Below are 13,803 nucleotides of genomic sequence, written 5' to 3'. Positions count from 1 at the left end.
TAAATACACAAGTGATGTATACATTCAGAAATCAGACCTCAGAACTCAGACCAACATTCAGCTCAACATTACATAAGAGAAGTCTGCACTTCTCCACGGCTAGGGAGTAGTTGGTACTATTGGAGACAAAAGGACACTCACTTGTTACATATGTTTGAGCCATAGTACTAAGGGCAAAGATAGAAAATGTTAATATTAAGGAGGAGAAAGAAACAATAGTAACGTGTCCCAGGCATCTAGCGTCGTACACACAATGGTTGGCCGTACAATCAGGATTCATAATGGAAAGGAATATATACCTATTTACATAACAAATCCTATGGTAGGTCGCAAATTGGGGGGAGTTCGTGCCTACTCGGCATTTCACGAGTAATGAAAATGCAAAAAAGGATACTAAATCTCGTCGTAAACTGAATTCTGAATAGAAAACTAACAAAGCTGTTGCCTGGAGATAAACTTCAATAGGTCTTCTTGCCTCTCTTCGGGTACAAGCCATCTTGTTGTGGAGCATACATTTTATCCTCCAGGGCTTCTCCTTTCTTCATTTTCTTCTGCTTTTTGGAGGCAAGCTGATCTAGTTATCTTCAGTTCTTCACTGGTGTCCTTTGGGTCCACCTCTGTTTCCACAAAAATATGAACTGTAATTTGACATGGAGGGGCAAAGTTCTAACCATGCTAATCGTGGTGTTTGCGTTTTGCAGAAATGCGTCACATTCATAATGTGACATGGAGGATACGCAAACGCTGGCTCGGTGATACCAGATTGCTATATAGTGTTTGGTCTCTTTTCAATTAACATTGTCCATTTTCATTGTTCTATATGTCGGTATTATATTAGTGCTCTACTTTTCCATGTATCACCAAATGTATATTTTTTTGATAATTAGTTGAGGAGTACTAATGTGCTTTGTAACAGATGTAATACTAGTACTCCCTCCGTCCGGAAATACTTGTCATCAAAATGGATAAAAGAAGACGTATCTAGACGTATTTTAGTTCTACATACATTTCTTTCTATCCATTTTGATGACAAGTATTTCCGGACGGAGGGAGTAGTTTGTAGATTGTGAAGAAGGTGACGACCACTTGCATCGATTCACGAGGGACATGGTGCGCATCTTGGGGGACGTTGTTCAAAAGATGCGCGTGCGCTGGATGCATCGTAAACTAATCTACCACTACTACTACTCCCTCCATCTCAGTTTACAATTCCTACGCGTATATCTAGGTTGCCAATTTGATCACCCTAATATAAACTATATAACACAAAAATTATATCTTCTGAAAATAGAAAATCTGAAGTTTATATTGGTATATTTTTTGTAATATATTATTTATATTAGATTGATCAAATTGACGACCTAGGGATACGCGCACGCCTTGTAAACTGAGAGAGAGGTAGGAGCTCTTTGCAGCGCGTGGCCCAGCCCCATGGAGGTTAGATCTAATCAAACCCAGCTAGCAGTTGAGAGGAGAGAGCAACCCACGTGGGCGGAGTGCTACCAAATTGCAAAAAACTAAAATACAAGTGTTGTATAGGTATCCGTCAGCAAGGTTTTGGTTACCGATCGAAATTTCAAAATTTCCCATGGTTACTGCATATTTCTGTGCCCCTCGATAAATCCTCATACTGAGCAAAAAATACCATTTTTTTGAAATTTTTGAATTTAAACGCTCTATTTGTAGTAAAGTGTGTAGGATCTAATTAATGCCATGAGAGTTGATTATGACGTGTTCGTAGCAACCTAGTTCCTGTTTTGACAGGTCTCTGGTTCGAATGTTCGTTCATTCATTTATTTGAATTCAAAATTCAACTATAAAATTCGTTCGAAATACTCTTGGTATTTCTCGGTATTTCCCGGTAACCGTGGTAACCACGTTTACCCGTCCCCCTCGGTAAAATTGCCTCATTCGGTAACCAAAACCTTGTCCGTCAGTCCACTTGTGGCTAGTGAAAAAACAGCTCAAAGCCTCAACGACTATGGCGTAGGCTGTTGAAAGAGAACCATCTCAAAGCCTCAACAACCATCAATCATCTCAGACGAGAAAAAAATCCTCAAGAACCATGGCGGAGGCTGTTATCGGACAGCTGGTGGTGACTCTCGGGCGCTGGCGAAAGAGGTGGCGACCTACGGCAGGGCGTTGCCGTGCAAGAAAGCTGCGGCCCTGAGGGATCTATTCAGCAAGATTCGCCGGTCCAAGGTGGAGCTGGAGAGCATGCAGGCCTACCTGCGGAAGGCAGAGCGGTTCAAGGACACCGACGAGACCACGTCCATCTTTGTTGGCGAGATCAGGGGCCTCGACTTCCGAATTGAGGACGTCGTCGACGAGTTCATCTACAAGATGGAGGACTCCAAGCACGGAAGGTTCGCCGGCAAGATGAAGAAGAGGCTCAAGCATATCAAGACCTGGCACCGGCTGGCAGCCAAGCTCCAAGAAATCGAAGCCCAGCTTCAGGATGCCAATCGGAGGAAGAGGGATTACGCCATCACCCGCAGATCTGCTTCTGCTACCAGATCGACGAATCAAGGTCAAGATTTGCACTTCACCAGGGCCGGTCCTGAGATTTCGGGGGCCCGGGGCGAAAATAAAACTTGAGGCCCTTTATTATCCAAAATTATAATCATTATGTGCATGCTTAGTTAATTTTTTTAAAATCAACTCAAAAAAAGTTAATTTTTTAAACATGAATTGCTCTTTTTTTTATCATGGAGTGCAAAACCAGCTTGCGACCTAGTTCAAGGATCTAATTATATATTGTTATATTAATTATTTCTCACTTTTGTTAAGATTTTGACAGAGAAGTTTCATCCATTGTATATTTCATCATAGTTTGGCAAACAAAAGTAATTTGAGCTCCTCCGCATAGCTGGAATGACTTTATAATTTGCAACACTAAAAATTAATTTTGCCACCTAATAATATTGAATCGACCATGAATCCTCCAATTAATTTAAGCTTGGCTATCATCATTGTTCCATAGATTCTACACACCCTCTGCCCTCTTCATCGATATCCAACACAACCAGATTTATTAGTCAGAAGGATTGCCATACAAAAATTAGTCAGACGGGCATCCTAGTCTTCTCCGCTAATTCACTATCTCCTAATTCTGCCACTAATAAATCACATAACAATCTATCTAGCTTTGTTGGATGATGCATCAGGAAGATGCTAACCTGATCAATCTGTAGTTTCTGCCTGCCAGGGCCGGTGGTATTGTTACTCCTTTCCATGGTGATGAACATGAAATTACTCATATCGTCATTGGAGGAGGAACCATCGGGGGAGGGATCTGCGGGAGGAGGCTGTGTCGGCGGCGGGGTCGCACATGGACTTGCGGGACTTGAGGAGTCGTGCGTGATATCGCTCATATCGTCATGCGCGGACCTATGCGAGGGAAACGGAAGTTCCACCAATTTAGCGAATCGCTGATTTACTTGCCCACATGTAATGTTCGCATGTACAGGTCTGTTGCGTCAAAATTTGCCTAGAATCATTTTTCCTCATGGGCCTGATACAAAGAACACACATACGTGGGGGCCCCTCTGTTTCGAGGGCCCGGGGCGGCCGCCCCCTGCCCCCCCCCCCCCCCCCCCCCATCAGGGCCGGGCCTGCACTTCACTAGGGATGAGGACCTTGTGGGGATCGAAGAGAACAAGGAGAAGTTGATATGATGGCTAACCGGGCGGTGGTGATGATCTGGAGCAGAGCAGTAGCAAAGTCACCATGGTGTGGGGGATACCTGGTGTTTGCAAAACCACTCTTGTTGATCATGTGTACAACACCGTGAAAGTGTATTTGGATGCATGGGTAACCGTGCCGAAAAGTTACTGTATTGAGGATCTGCTGAAGAAGATCAGTGCCCAATTCGGCATCACAGTCGACGTCGCCAACATTGTGATGATATGCCTAGCAGAGTCCATCCACAAGTATCTTCAAGGTAAAAAGTTCATCATGGTCCTGGATGATGTTTGGGCTGCGCGTGTGTGGTCGGAGATAAGGGATATCTTCCCAACATCTAACTGTACCGGCCATTTTGTTGTCACATCGGGAAAGCATGAAGTATCACTGTTGGCAACTAAGAAGTATTCAATTCACTTGGAACCGCTACAAGCACATCATTCCTGGGAGTTGTTCTGCAAAGGAGCATTTTGGAATGATGACGGCAAAGGGTGCCTCTTGGAGTTGCAGAAATCGGCTTGAAAGTTCATAGCAAAGTGTCAAGGCTTGCCTATTGCTATTGCATGCATTGGCCGCCTACTCTCCTGCAGACCCGCAACTCTTGCTGAATTGGAGAATGTGTACAGGGGTTTGGATTCGCAGTTGGCGAAAGATGTGATCCCCGATTCTCATATGATCCTAAAAGTCAGCTTGGAGGACCTTCCTTATGATTTGAAGAATTGTTTCCTACAATGTGCATTGTTCCCGGAAGATTATGTATTAAAGAGGAGAAAAACAATGAGGTAGTGGATCACGACAGGGTTTATCACGAAAAAAGATGAGAGCAAAACATTGGAGGAAGTGGCCGAGGGATACTTGGTTGAGCTTGTGAACCGAAGCATGTTACATGTAGTGGAAAGGAATTATGCTGGACGACTGAAATGCTATCGGATGCATGATGACATACGTCTTCCTGCCCTCAACAAAGCCAAGGAGCAGGGCCGGGCCCATAGTTGTTCTGTATGTGCGGCCCGCACAGGGCCCATAATATGTGGGGGCCCACATTTTTTTATGTAGGCATAGTATTTCTAAAAAACAAATCGTAGGAGCTGCTACGCTGGGCCCGCTGGGCCCTGGTGCTCCACCTGTTGCTCGATCGGTGTTTCTCAAAATCTTCTCTTTCCTAAAAAAAAGATCGGCTCGATCGGTGTTTCTCAAATAAAAAAAAACTGCTGGATTGATCGAGATCTGTAAGAAGAAAAACGTGATCGTGGGTCCCTCTGAAAAAAAGGGATCGTGGACTCGTCACTCGATCGAACGCAAAATCGTATTAGCAGTCGCGTCGGCGTCGGGATCGTCGCCTTCGTGGCTTCGTCTCGTCGACTCATCGGATCGATCGGCCGGCTGTTGTCTTTCTCTCCTAGACTCGTCGCCTCATCGAATTGATTGGCGACCGACTTCAGGTACTTCACGGCTTCCATCCTCTAGATCGTTCACGACTTCAAAACAGGTAGCTTGCCGCTAGCGAGTCTTTCCTGATTAACTTCAGCTCCTACTTTTAATTTCTAATTTCCTGAATCCTAATTAAGTTTTGGTCTATCATTAGTGATCGATTCTTGCCTCCTCGGCTGAAAGATCATAGTTTAACAGTTCAACTGGACTGACATGATACTAGGTAAGTTAGACCGTTCGTCTAATTGTGTGACATTGCCACATAATTTTTAATTGGTATCTGCTGCCGTATCAGTACAATTTTATTTTATTCATCTTTTTATCTTCTGTTTCAGTAATACATATTTAAGTCATCATGAGAAACATGAGTTTAATCCAGGAGGGCTAGAGAAAATAAAGAGAACAAAATGTAATTAATAAACCTTATAAATATGGTATGGACAGAAAAGAAGCATCAAGTGTCGGTCAGGCCGGGGGTTTGAGCCCCGTCTAAGGAGCCTGTCTGGGTCAAAAAACGTGGCCGGACACTCATTTTGATGCTCTAATCAGCCTATTGGTCCTTCTACCCTTGAGATTTCATTTAAAAGAATACTAAAATATGATGTTGTTCAAGTAAATATTATGCAACCGGGAGTTGAATAGCTATGATTTTTTATATATCTAATTGTTATGTAAGACATTATATTATACATATTATAATTGCTCGTTAAATAAATTTAGTAACACAGGGCCCCAATTTGTAGTTTCGCACAGGGCCCCGGATTTTGCCGGCCCGGCCCTGCCAAGGAGGAATGCTTTGGTAAAGTTTATGGTGGCTCTGCTAGTGGGGCATTTTGTGTAGAAGGTGCATGTCGCATATCGGTACAGAAAGAAACCCTTGAACACTTGAGCCGTTCTGGTGTAGCGCAACTCCGTGCGCTCCATGTTTTTGAGAGCTATATTGATATTGATTTGCTAAAGCCTATCCTAACATCTTCGAGATTCCTGTCGATGTTGGATCTGCAAGGTACTCGTGTTAAAATGTTGCCCAATGAGGTATTCAACTTGTTTAATCTGCATTATTTGGGCCTTAGATATACCGATCTTGAAAGTCTGCCCGAAGCAGTGGGAAGGTTGCAAAACTTGGAAGTCTTGGATGCTTGTGATTCTAAACCGACGTACTTGTCAAACAGTGTTGTAAAGCTTCAGAAATTGAGATACATGTATGCGTGTACTGTGGGCACATTAGGAAGTATAGCCGGGGTCAAGGTGCCTAGTGGCATGCGGCAGTTGGCAGGACTTCGGGCTCTTCAATCCGTCGGTTTCTATGTGAAGTTGGAGCTCTGACAAGGCTAAGAACATTCAGTGTCTGCAATGTGAGAAGCGAACACTCTGTTGACTTGAGCAATGGTATCACCAAAATGAGCCATCTTGTTCATCTTGAAATTTGTGCTGCAACAGCTGAGAATGAGGTGCTGCAGCTGGAAGGGCTATATTTACCTCCATCCCTTTCTGTGCTTGGTTTAGGAGGGAAGCTAGAAAAAATATCAATGCCTCAACTTTTCTTTTCCTGGTCACACCTTAATCGCCTCACTTGGTTGCACCTGGCATTCTCCAATATTGATGAGGACACCTTTTCCTGTATGCACGTGTTACGTGGTCTACGCTTTCTTGTGCTGGTGAATGCTTTTGAAGGGAAGAGGTTGGATTTTTACGCTGGGTCATTTCCAGAACTTCGGTATCTAAACTTATGGGGCGCAGCACAGCTCAACCATGTTGGAATAGAGGACGGCGTGATGCAAAACCTCATCGAGCTACTGCTTATAAACTGCCCCAAGCTAAAGTTTCTTCCTGGTGGCATCAAACACCTTGCAGCCCTTGAGAAATTATATCTGGAGAACACATCAGAAGAGCTGATAGAGAAGCTCCGGCAGGACAGAGATTCAGACGAATTCAGTGAAGATATAATGAAGATTAGCCACATAAGGAACGTTACAGTTGCACTGACACAGAAAGGACTTGTAGAAAGGATAAGGTGATACATAATCACCGCTCCAAGGTTAGTGTTTGGTGTTTCTTCCCCACTCTTTTGTGCATATACACAGCTTTTTTTTTTACGAACCTTGTCCTATATTAGCAGAACTGCACAACTATTAGCTCATAGTAGTGTGAATTTATTACGAGCTTGTCAACTAATGATCTTTCTGCATGTTCATGTGTATCGTCTCCTAACTCCATAGGACAGAACTGGTAGGGTCAATCATAGAAACAAGTAACTGATCATGCAGTTTCCACGATGGGGATGTTCCTTAGTTTAAAGTTTGTCGAAGTAACCGGATGTGTACTTTCAGTCTTTCATACTTGACTAGTTATCCTAAATTAAGAGACTGCGTCGACTACTCTATTAAGTAGATTGTGAAAAGATACAGATTCATTCACTCTGTTGACCGGCTGACTGATTTGCAATTATTACCAGATTCTGCACTGCAAAGCAAGCTTGGTTGTCTCTTACTACTCTGTGGGATTTTTTCCTGTCTTCGACCGAAGATGCCTATCTCCGTGACTGCGATGATTAGCTGCAAACTAGAAAAGGTAGTTGGCTTACTTGGCAGTGCGCAATCCTGAAGGGGAGAACTTGAGAGGCTCTACAACGATGCCAATGCCGAATGAAATGAGTATTCAGCTCATCAATTACTTTCTTTGGCATTGTTAGACAAGTTCAGCACTTCCGTGTGTATGCACGGCTGCACAACTATACCTGATGCGGCCGATTCTTCAGAAATCAGGAGCTGTAGCGCTTCTTCGCTGATCCATCCGTCGAGCTTTTTAGTTTGTGTACTGCAGCTTGCAATTGTAATCTTTGTGAGCTCTAATCATTATTGAGCAATAAAATTATCTATTGCTTATTATTCAGCACGCACGGTGAACTTTGTTCACGAGAGCATGGCCATATGCTGCTGGAAACTCAATCTGGAAGTATGTTCTTGTAAATTAAAGACTTCATTCAATGAATTCGTGATGAAACTGGGGAGCTGAGCTGCGTTCCTGCTATTGATTTTGTTTTTTTTATTTTGCTGTATTTGTCGCATCGGAATTGGAATGTATTCAAGTTAGAGGCTTGCTTCGGTAGACCCCTCCCCCCCGCAAACAAAACGTAGAAGGGCATAATGGTCATACAGAAGAAACGTATACCCACCTCCTATCATACTGTATAGACCGACGTCCGTATACCTTGAGGAATGCAAAAAAAAAGATCGTTGCGCGTGTAGAGAAAACAAAGGCGTCTGCACGATCTTCTCGCCCGCCCGACGATCACGCACGTCGATCACGTCCATTTTCCAACTGTGCGATCGCCGCCGTGGCCGATCGCCGCCGACTGAACCCCATCCGACGCCGCATCTGAACGTCGCCGTCGGACGGCTTGTCGGCTGTGACTGACCGCGTTGTCGTCCGCTCGCCGCCGATCCGGCCCGCGTCGACCTACGCTGGCGACGTCTACACCGCGGCCCTCGTCTTCCACGTCGCTGCCGTCTTCTATCTAACCCTCGTCTTGCACGTCGCCGCTAGCTAGACCGCTGCCCGAAGGACCGTCATCGTACACCGGCGACGTCTACTCCGTGGCCCAAGGTTTGCCATCTAATCTCGTCGTCTAAACCTAGCATGCTAGACGATATGAGTCACACATAGTGATCTAGGGTTTATGGTTGACGTAAACATGCCGTCGCAGCGGCGCCTCCCCGGACGACCGCATGTTGTAGGCAGTTAGAGTTGCACTTGGGCATGATCCATAGTACAAACTTAACACATGATGAATTCACAATGTTATGCAGTTTGGTGAGTTAGGCGTGTTGCCATGGATGAACAAACCGCATTGACGGGGGGTGATAATGGTACTAACAAGCCGACTCGGAATGATAACGATATTTTTAATGAAGATGATGACAGCAGCGACAACGATTCCGTGTCGTCATTTGATATCTTGCCTCCGGAGGATTTTGATCATAATGAACATGGCGCAAATAGTGAAAACGTAAGTGTCGTATATTTTGATTTCATATTTGAACCTGCAATGTATGGCATGGCTAACTATTTCTCTATGTATACAAATTTGGAGGAAGATGTGGATGTTGACAATGTGCAAAATAGTTTACAGGAATCATTCGCGGATAACTTGAGCCAGGTACGTAGATAGATGTTGTACATCGATGAATAGTATGAACTAAATGATAGTAATTAACATATATATTTTCGTATGAGTTTTGTAGGAGGAGTCAGATGGTATTAGCGGTGATCACGATGAGGGGGAGATCGACATTGAGGAGGCTCGAAGGCCGCAGCAAATGGTGGATACACATTGGAAGGTGATGGCTATGACCTTTCGGTCGCAAGGTGATGCATACATATTCTATAATAATCACGCCAAAGAGAACGGGTTTAGCATCAGAAAACAGAAGGTCAAACGAGGTGCTTCAGGAATGATACGGTACCGGAGATTTCTTTGCTCCAGGGCAGGTAGAAAGCAGAGCAAGTTTATAACCAAGGAGGGCCGCAAGCGCATGCTTAGACCGGAGACTCGTTGCGATTGCGGTGCACATATGGTGGTAAAGCTGGACAGAGAACATGGTGTTTGGTTCGTCGCGTCATTCATGGATGATCACAACCATGCGATGGCTAGGCCTGATGAGGTTTGTTTTCTACGGTCACACAGACGGATTGGAGAAGGCACGAGGGCAGAGATATTGGCGTTGGAAGCGGCCGGGATAAGAAAGCATATAATAATGGACAACTTTATCTGCAGATACGGTTCATGCGGTAAGTGCGGGCTTATCAGGAGGGATATTTCCAATCTTTGTTGCAGAGAGAAAATGAAGCTCATTGCAAAAGGTGACGCAGAGACGACAATTGGCATTATGAGGAGCAGGAAGGAGAAGGACCCTGAGTTTTTTTTTAGTATGTGCGTGACAAGGAAGGGCGACTAAAGAGTATGTTTTGGTGTGATGCACAGTCGCGGAGGGACTATCAGGACTACAGAGATGTGGTCGTGTTTGATAGCACGTATAAGATGAACAGGTATGGAAGGCCGTTCGTCCCCTTTGTCGAAGTTAACAACCACCGTTGCACCACAGTGTTTGGATGTGCCATCATTGCTGACGAGACGGAAGGGACATATGTGTTGCTGCTGCAGACATTTATGAAGGCAAACTGTCAGGTGAAGCCAAATTTAATAATCACAGATGGTGACGCTGCAATGATCCGGGCTATTCGGACTGTCCTTTCAGATGTTTTCCATCGTCTTTGCTCCTGGCATATCGAGAAAAATATGCAAAGGCACCTGCATTACAAGTCACTGGATGAGTTCAGATCACTCCTATACTATGCCACCTCTCAAGCGAACTTTGAGCAGAGATGGACCACTTTCTATAATAAGTGGAAGACGGATAGAACTCAAGAGTGGCTTGACAGGATGTACAGGAAGAAGAGACTTTGGGCAACTTCATATCTTTCCGATGGTTTTTTTCTTGGTATGCGAAGTAAAATAGAGAAGTGAAAGCCTCAACTCCTTCCATCACCTTCACCTGGACTACGGTATGACAATAGTTGATTTGGTTGTGCATTATGAGAACTCTATAGTTTGCCTGTGTGAGAATGAGGCGTACGATGACTGTGCGGCACACCAGAAAGAACCACCATCGGTTACTGAATATAAGGCACTTGAGGAGCATGCCGCCAAAGTATTCACACCTGCTAATTTTTACATCTTGCAAGATGATTTGCACAAGTCAGCTGGAGATATTTGAGACGCTCGTGGGAATTGAGCGTCAGAGTTATATGGTGACATGGAAGGATAACCACAAGTTCATGTACAATGTTGTTTATGAACCAGGTAACTCAGAAGAAACTATAACATGCAGTTGTCTTAGGATGGTTCGGAAAGGTCTGCCATGCAAACACATTCTTTTTGTTCTCCATCATCTGAGCATAACTGAAACACCAAAGTGTTGTGTCCTTCATCGGTTGTCAAAAAATGCGAGAGATGGATTTCCTGTGCAGCGGCGCGACAGGCGAGGAGCCGGCAGCGGCGGCGCGACAGGCGAGGAGCCGACAGCGGCGGCAGCGGTGGCGTCCCGCAGACAGCACGCGCGTGCAACTGTCTGCGTGCATGCGCGCCTCGGGCGGCGTGATTGGCGGACGGCAGGGGACGCGACGGGTGCGGGCTGGCGTGCGGTCGGGGGACGTGGGGGGTGGGGCCGCGACTTGTGCGGCGCGGCGCGAAGACGATGCGTTGACTGCGAGGCTACCGCTTTTATCGCGGGCGGGCCGCGCGGGCACGTCTGCATGCCTGCCACGTCACCAGGCGCGTGCGGACGGGCGGTTTAATTTTTTTCCTCGCTGGCGGGCAGGTTGTATTCATATACGTATAGCTCCGGCTGTTTTTTTTTGGTTGCGGGCGGGCGGGCGGGCGGGGGGAAGCTTTTTCAAAATATGCCCATCCCGCCCTCTGTTATGAAGGGGTATTGGGCAATCTCGGCCGTCCTTGTGTTTGGGGGGGGGGGGGTCTATCGAAGCGGAAGTGTTCAAGTTAGCTTCTCTCTGATGTTGATGGAATGTCATCCATGGTGCAAAGTTTCTTCTCTTTTTTTTTGATGAAAATGGACACCATTTGTCAGAAAAAGTATCTGCTTCTCCAAAAAGAAATAGAGGTGCTCCTTTTTTCAAACATTTATTTGTCGGAATTTAACTGAAATTACTCCATTTTGTTCCTCTAATGACAAGTGCAGGGCCAGGAAGGCAGTTTGTGACAGGGGCCGCCAGTTGCCAGTATAACAAAACAACAATGGTAGCTTCACCCTCAGCTTCAGGACCAGTGCAATTGGCACGGAAGAACCTTCTGCCCCGTCTACTCGGTAACCCAAAATGTCCACACATTCTTCAAACATGGCAACGTCAGTGTTACTGAAATTTCCACGCGGCACCCCTCGTCGCATGCACACAAATGGCATTCGACACGGCATATTTGAAATTTTCTTTTTCCTGCCTACGATCGAAGACGACATGTAAGAAGACCCAGGCAGCTGTGGCCTGTGGCTCTGGTTACCAAATGAAATTGTGTAATTCCATGACCATGGCGATTTCTTAGCAGCAATTCCCTGGGGGTGCGCAATCCTGAAGGGGTGAATATGTTAACAGTGCCAATTATGGGGCTGGAAACTCAACCTGGAATGATGTTGCTGTAAACTTAAACCACATTTCAACAAATTCATAATGAAACTGGAGACCAATGGTTTTATGAATCTTATGTATGCAAAAGAAAAAATGTATGCAAGCAGAGTGAAAAATGCTTCTCAGTGACATAAAAATTCTCAGTGAGAAAAAATTGCATGTTACTGCTAGCAGAGTGAAAAACAAAGCTCTTTTCCCCCCAAGGAATATAAACACATACTCCCTCCGTCCGGAAATACTTGTCATCAAAATGGATAAAAGGGATGCATCTAGACGTATTTTAGTTCTTGATACATCTCCTTTTATCCATTTTGATGACAAGTATTTTCGGACGGAGGGAGTATTTCTCTAGAAAATGTTCCTCAACAAGAAAAATGTGTTCTTTGTCGCCTCTCACAAGTGGTTCAAAAAATATTTTCAATCATAATTTGTACCAATACTACTGAACAAACAAAACAGATAGATGGATGTAAGATTCCAAACTTGCTTGAATTACTCTGTTTGTTTCTCCAGCAACAAGTGCACAACATGGAATCCAGTTTGCACAAAACATTTATACTAGATTGGTACTGTTTCAACCATAACTCCATGCTACACGCATATACAGATTTATACTAGAACCATGAAGGCAGTTTGTGACAGGGGCTGCCACTTGCCAAAGCAGTGGACAACAACAATAGCAGCTTCAGGACCATATCAGCACTGCTGGTGTTGGAACAGAAGTCTTCTGCCCCATCTAAAGGGCAACTGACAGTGTCCACACATTCTTCAGACATGGGCAACGTCAGTGTTACCGTAATTTCCACACGGCGCCCCTTGTCGCACGTACAAGTGGCATTCAACAAGACTGGATTGTACCAAGTCTATGCAGCCACTACAACACGGCACAGGGTTCCATTAAATCAGAGCTGGAATTTTCTTTCCTGCCTACGATCGAAGACGACATGTAAGAAGACCAACTGTGGCCTGTGGTTCTGTTTATCAAATGCAATTATGACGACATGTAAGAAGACCAACTGTGGCCTGTGGTTCTGTTTATCAAATGCAATTATCTAGTTCGATGACCAGAGCGATTTCTTAGCGAAAAATAACTATCTATGCATGTCTTCGCGCACTTGCGGGTGCACAACCTCGAAGGGGAGAATATGAGGGACTCTACAACCATGCCAATTACGCGGCTGGAAACTCAACCTAGAATGCTGTTGCTGTAAACTAAAACTGCGTTTCAATAAATTTGTGATGAAATTGGAGATCAATGGCTTTATGGATCTATCATATGCAAAAGAAAAATGCATGCAAGCTAGATTCTCAGTTGACAAGCTCCATCAGAATGAAAGAAAAAAATATTCTCTGAAAATGTTTCTCAACAAGAAAAAGGCTGCCTTTTGTCACCTCTCACAAACTTATTTGTATCGAGAATTTATTGTTTCAAGCAATATTTTCTATCAGAATTTGTATCAAAAGTAATGAACAAACAAATAGATTGGT

At 44.6% G+C, this 13,803-nt stretch overlaps 1 pseudogene; it reads left to right on the top strand.

Annotated features, from left to right (window-relative positions):
- Nucleotides 1-2,065: 2,065 nt before the first annotated feature.
- On the top strand, nt 2,066-7,971 carry LOC123084162 (disease resistance protein RPM1-like; annotated as a pseudogene).
- The last annotated feature ends 5,832 nt before the right edge of the window (nt 7,972-13,803 follow it).

This window comes from Triticum aestivum, chromosome 1B (genome assembly GCF_018294505.1).
Source record: "Triticum aestivum cultivar Chinese Spring chromosome 1B, IWGSC CS RefSeq v2.1, whole genome shotgun sequence".
Classification (NCBI taxonomy): domain Eukaryota; kingdom Viridiplantae; phylum Streptophyta; class Magnoliopsida; order Poales; family Poaceae; genus Triticum; species Triticum aestivum.
Note: the sequence above shows the minus strand (reverse complement) of the source record. Positions and strands in the feature narration are given on the sequence as shown.